Source organism: Coregonus lavaretus (assembly GCF_964263955.1).
Source record: "Coregonus lavaretus genome assembly, chromosome: 29".
Taxonomy (NCBI): Eukaryota; Metazoa; Chordata; class Actinopteri; order Salmoniformes; family Salmonidae; genus Coregonus; species Coregonus lavaretus.
This window is the reverse complement of record NC_140016.1, coordinates 20464500-20469701: the sequence shown is the minus strand read 5'-3', so window position 1 is coordinate 20469701 and position 5202 is coordinate 20464500.

Below are 5202 nucleotides of genomic sequence, written 5' to 3'. Positions count from 1 at the left end.
GAAAAGTGCCATTATTTGTATTAATTTTTCATTTCTCCTCAATGTTGCCGTACAGAAAAATGCATAACAGCATTGCGTCAATGTCCAAGGTACTGTTTTGTGTTGAATGTCACTTATGTGCATACCGTAGTAAGTTTACAGCTTCTGCGTCATTTGAGCCTGTTGCTGTGCGATGTACCTTCAGGCCAAATTGTCGTTCTGTGGTGTCATTAGATCTAAACTCCACGTAGTGCCTCATTGAAATGCTTCTAGAACCTTGGTGGTGTTACCTGTGTGTCAAAATGTTTAACATGATGTGTGGTCCACTCCTGCTGGTGCAGTGGTTGAATATCTTAATCTAGGCATTTCTAGACCATTTTGAGCTAATGTGCCTATAGATGACTTATGTTGTCAATTCTGTTTTTATTTTATTTTCCGTAATAGAAGTTATTTTACGTTTTTACCAAGTCTCAATCGGAGTTAAAAGGCTAAATGAATAAATATGTATATTTTTGCAGACAAAAGCTGTTTTTAGTTTGAACTGTAAATTGCACTAAATGTATTGTTTTACAGATGCTTTTAGGTGTTACGTTTGGTTACTCTGATGTTTAAATAACTAAATCTAAAGATATATGTGAAAATAACTAAAGATATATGAAAAGATACTGTGTAACAATTGTGTCCAGTTAAAATAAAATCAAGAAACGGGACATCTTATGTATTAATGTACCTGAGTTTTTATTGTAGTTGGGATGTCATGTCTGGGTCGGATATTACAAGGGACAAACGGGTAGCACTTCTTTACGGTACTGAAATCACAAGGTATTTTACATTGCATCAAGTAGAAAATCATTTGGTACCAGATAGTAGCAAATTGATTTTGTTAGTCACTCTCGCTCAGATATCTTAAAAACTGCAAACATTTATCTCCACCCTATGGCAATGTGTAGAATTGCAGGAAATTAGCTTTTAAAACTGCACATTTTTCTTTCCACCCCATTGCAAAATAAGTTGAATTGCATGAAATGAGTTATAAAATTGCAACGTCTTCCCTCCACTCCTATGGCAAAATGTGTTGAATTGCAGCAAACTTACTTTAAAACAGCAACAACAAAAAAGATCTAAGCCCTGTGACAAAATGTGTAGAATTGCAGGAAATTAACTCTACAACGTCATTTTTTCCCCCTCTGCTGTCACTAATGTATGCACTCACTACTAACTGTAAGTCGCTCTGGATAAGAGCGTCTGCTAAATTACAAAAATGTAATGTAAAATGTTGTTAGTAAACGTTCCAGTTTTACCATACTACGTAATGGCCACCAGGGGCAGGTGCTACCATAGATATAGAACAGGGACGTATTCATTACGCCGATTCTTTTGCAAAACGTTTCTTAAACGGAACGAAACGGGAGGGAAACTATGGTTGCTGCAAAGAAGAAGTTGAATATACTGCACCTTCACAAGCCTAGGTCACTGGATATTTCGCTGCGGTTAAGTGAGCCCACACGCGCAAAACGCATGGTGCGCAACTGGGAACTCGGGAAAAAACCCGAGGTCAAATCATGACGTCAGTGATCTTAAGGGCGGATAGTCGGAACTCTAGAAAGACGCCTGAGTCCCCGATTTGGAATTCCGAGATGGATGTTTTTCGAGTTCCCAGTTGTCTTGAACGTACGGAAGTCGGTTATTTCCAAGTTTTGAATTCCGAGCTCCCAGTTGTTTTGAACGCGGCAGTAGTCAAGCTATCCGCGCTTCAGTTTCCTCCTGAATTTGGGTGGGTGAATACACACCACTTTACGGTATCGCGTGTTTTCTGATAAGGAAACACTAATGAACAGAGACAATAGCTACAAATCATTCCAAGCAAACAGTTTGAAACACAGGGATTCAATTTTCCATAATCAAAATGATCAATCAGGTCCCCTGTAGCTCAGTTGGTAGAGCAGGGCGCTTGCAACGCCAGGGTTGTGGGTTCGAAAAATGTATGCACTCACTAACTGTAAGTCGCTCTGGATAAGAGCGTCTGCTAAATGATGTAAATGTATTTATAAAGCCCTTTTTACATCAGCAGATGTCGCAAAGTGCCATACAGAAGCCCAGCCTAAAACCCCAAACAGCAAGCAATGCAGATGTAGAACCATGGTGGCTAGGAAAAACTCCCTAGAAAGGCAGAAACCTATAGAGGAACCAGGCTCTGAGGGGTGGCCAGTCCCCTTCTGACTCAACCACTACCAGATTTTAACAGTACATGGCCATTAAGGCCAGATTTTTCTCCGAGATGTTCAAACGTTCATAGATGACCAGCTGGGTCAAATAATAATTACAGTGGTTGTAGAGATTGCAAAAGGTCGGTACATCAGGAGTAAATGTCACTTGCCTTTTCATTGCCAGGCATTTAGAGGTTGAAATAGCAGGTGCGGTAGAGAGAGTTGAAAACAGCAGGTCTGGGACAAGGTAGCACGTCCGGTGAACAGGTTAGGGTTCCATAGCCGCAGGCAGAAGAGTTGAAACTGGAGCAGCAGCACGACCAGGTGGACTGGGGACAGCAAGGAGTCATCAGGCCAGGTAGTCCTGAGGCCTCAGGTCCTCTGGGAGGGAAGGGAGAGAGAGAAAATTAGAGGGAGCATACTTAAATTCACACAGGACACCAGATAAGACAGGAGAATAACACCAGATATAACAGACTGATACCCAAATCTTTAATTTCATTTTTGCTCCTTATGAAAATGTATTTGATATCACGGGTAGAGTGAGGCTGCAGAGGCTGCAGTAGCCTTTTTAGTAAATGTTCAGTTCAGATGTGTTTACAGTCAATATATACACACACACAGTCAATATATACACACACAGTCAATATACACACACACAGTCAATATATACACACACACAGTCAATATATACACACACAGTCAATATACACACACACAGTCAATATATACACACACACAGTCAATATACACACACACACACACAGTCAATATACACACACACACAGTCAATATACACACACACACAGTCAATATACACACACACACACACAGTCAATATACACACACACACAGTCAATATACACACACACACAGTCAATATACACACACACACAGCTTCACAGCATGATCTAAGTGAGCTTAATATGTTTTTCTTTGTATTTCATTAAAGAGAGATTATACTTTTTTTAAGTGTTAAATAACTACATTTAGTTGATCTATCCCATATTCTTTTATATTTTATAATTTTTAAGTACTGAACAAAAATATAAACGCAACATGCAACAATTCCAACGATTTTACTGAGTTACAGTTCATATAAGGAAATCAGTCAATTGAAATAAATTCATTAGGCCCTATTCTATGGATTTCATATGACTGGGCAGGAGTGCAGCCATGGGTGGGCCTGGGAGGGTACAGGCCCACCCACTTGGGAGCCAGGCCCAACCAATCAGAATGAGTTTTTCCCCACAAAAGGGCTTTATTACAGACAGAAATACTCCTCAGTTTCATCAGCTGTCCGGGTGGCTGGTCTCAGACGATCCCATAGGTAAAGAAGCTGGATGTTGAGGTCCTGGGCTGGCGTGGTTACACATGGTCTGTGGTTGTGAGGCCGGTTGGAAGTATTGCCAAATTCTCTAAAACGACGTTGGAGGCAGCTTATAGTAGAAAAATGAACATTCAATTCTCTGGCAACAGCTCTGGTGGACATTCCTGCAGTCAGCATGCCAATTGCATGCTCCCTCAAAACATGAGACAGCTGTGGCATTGTGTTGTGTGACAAAACTGCAGATTTTAGAGTGGCCTTTTATTGTCCCCAGCACAAGGTGCACCTGTGTAATGATCATGCTGTTTAATCAGCTTCTTGATATGCTACACCTGTCAGGTGGATGGATCATCTTGGCAAAGGAGAAATACTCACTAACAGGGATAAACTGCAGATTTTAGAGTCTCCTGATTTAGAGTCTCCAGATTTTAGAGTCTCCTGAGTTTAGTCTCCTGAGTGGCGCAGTGGTCTAAGGCACTGCATCGCAGTGCTAGCTGTGCCACTAGAGATCCTGGTTTGAATCCAGGCTCTGTCGCAGCCGGCCGCGACCGGGAGACTCATGGGCGGCGCACAATTGGCCCAGCGTCGTCCAGGGTAGGGGAGGGAATGGCCGGCAGGGATGTAGCTCAGTTGATAGAGCATGGCGTTTGCAACGCCAGGGTTGTGGGTTTGATTCTCACGGGGGGCCAGTATGAAAAAAAATATATATATATATATATGTATTCACTAACTGTAAGTCGCTCTGGATAAGAGCGTCTGCTAAATGACGTAAAATGTAAAATGTAAAAATGTAAACAAATTTGTGCTCAAAATCTGAGATAAATAATATTTTTGTGTGTATGGAACATTTCTGTGAACTTTTTTTTCAGCTCATGAAACATGGGACCAACACTTTACATGTTGCATTTATATTTTTGTTCAGTATAGTTATATTACAGTGAACTTTGATGACCCCTATGTAATAAAATAAAATAAAACTGTAAAAATGGCTACTAGTGAGCGCCACTAGTAGATCATTAATCCAGTGTGATGACCATTGCATACCAAATGATTCCCATATTATGCCAGTTTAAAATACAGGGTAAAATAATTGGTTATTCTACACTGAGTGTAGAAAACATTAGGAACTAATATTGAGTTGCACCCCCATTTGCCTGCAGAACAATTTGTTGGGGCATGGACTCTACAAGGTGTCGAAAGCAGCGCTGCAGTTGTTGACACACTCAAACCGTTGCTCCTGGCACCTACTACCATACCCGGTTCAAATGCACTTATCTGTTGTCTTGCCCATTCATCCTCTGAATGGCACACATACACAATCCATGTCTAATTGTCTCAAGGCTTAAAAATCCTTATTTAACCTGCCTCCTCCCCTTCATCTACACTGATTTGAAGTGGATTTAACAAGTGACATCAATAAGGGATCATAGCTTTCACCTGGATAGTCTATGTCATATACTCAGTATATTACAGTGAACTTTGAGGGTATATACCTCAAGTTTTCAACAGACAACATTTCTGGTAAACATATTTTGAGATGTGAGCCACTATTATTTTTTTACATTTTAGTCATTTAGCAGACACACTTATCCAGAGCGATTTACAGGCGCAATTAGGGTTAAGTGCCTTGCTTAAGGGCACACCGACAGATTTTTCACCTAGTCGGCTCGAAGATTAGAACCAGCGACC